Below are 1,244 nucleotides of genomic sequence, written 5' to 3'. Positions count from 1 at the left end.
ACAAACCATATTGTTGCCTGAATAAAAATAAACACCTTTGAGATAAGCTAATTATGTTGACGTTTTTTGCTAAACGGACCATACTATAGCGATGAAATCAGCTGTGAGGTGTAGAGAACTTTATCGTACATTTTATTATTTAATGTTTTATGAACATGAGTTACTGCCTATGCTGGATATTAGTTTCTGTGGCAACACCTAATAAAAATTGTGCTAAAAAGAAAATGCAATCAAATAGGAGATAATTTTTATTATATATGCCATATATTCATTTGCTTCTTTTCTAGAATTTGCATTTTTATACTTTGGAGCACACACAACTGTGCAAACCACTGAATGCCACACATTCCAACAAAAATATTTGAAATATACTATAATACAGATCTTTGTACGATTCCTTCATTCAAATATAACAGCACATATCGTTGTCTTACAATCAGACAGATATAAACAACTAGGCAACTGATATTGATAGTTTTGGCATTTAAAACACACATAACCATGATAAAGAAAAATATTTTTTTCACTGCATTTTAGCTTGTATTTAAACCATCCCTTTTAAAAATGCAAACTTAAAGATCAAATTGAAGCGAAACTATATTTTAGAGCTATAACAGGCAGTGCAAAATATACATTTTAAAACAATATTCATTTCAAATTTATTTTTGAACAAAAATTTAGTGTTTCATACTAACACGTAGTTTAATATCTCTCTAATCTGGATTCCCGGTCAACGAGATATTTTCGACAATTGCAAAACAGCGAGGTAGCCAGACGCACCCAGTCTGGCGAGAGCGGTTCAAGAAAACAGCTCTCGGAAAACCTAAACAATATCTTATCATATCTTAGCCATCATGCAAATTGGTATTAAGTTCTTCCTGTGCTGAACTTTTTAATAAAACATGGAAACATTCTACATACTAATAGAAGAAAATCGAACTCTCTCATAGAGATATCCCGCACCGATATCAGTCTTGCAGTAGGTTTACTTACAGGTCATTGTATTCTAGGTAACCATGCTAAAAGACCAAATCTCTCTTTCAACTATATCTACCGCAGTTATGAGATGGATGATAAAAGTGCCTCCCACCTGCTTTGCTTCTGTCCGGCACATGCACGGCACCGTCTTAACACTTTAGGGGTTTTCTCTTTTTGAGGATCATGGCGAACTTCCCTTTGAATAGCATCATAAGCCAAAGATTCTAGATGGTTTTAACTCTTGGGTTTTTTTAATACAGTAGCAC

The sequence above is a fragment of the Teleopsis dalmanni genome, chromosome 2, assembly GCF_002237135.1.
Source record: "Teleopsis dalmanni isolate 2A chromosome 2, ASM223713v2, whole genome shotgun sequence".
Lineage (NCBI taxonomy): Eukaryota > Metazoa > Arthropoda > Insecta > Diptera > Diopsidae > Teleopsis > Teleopsis dalmanni.
This window is presented reverse-complemented; position numbering follows the sequence as displayed.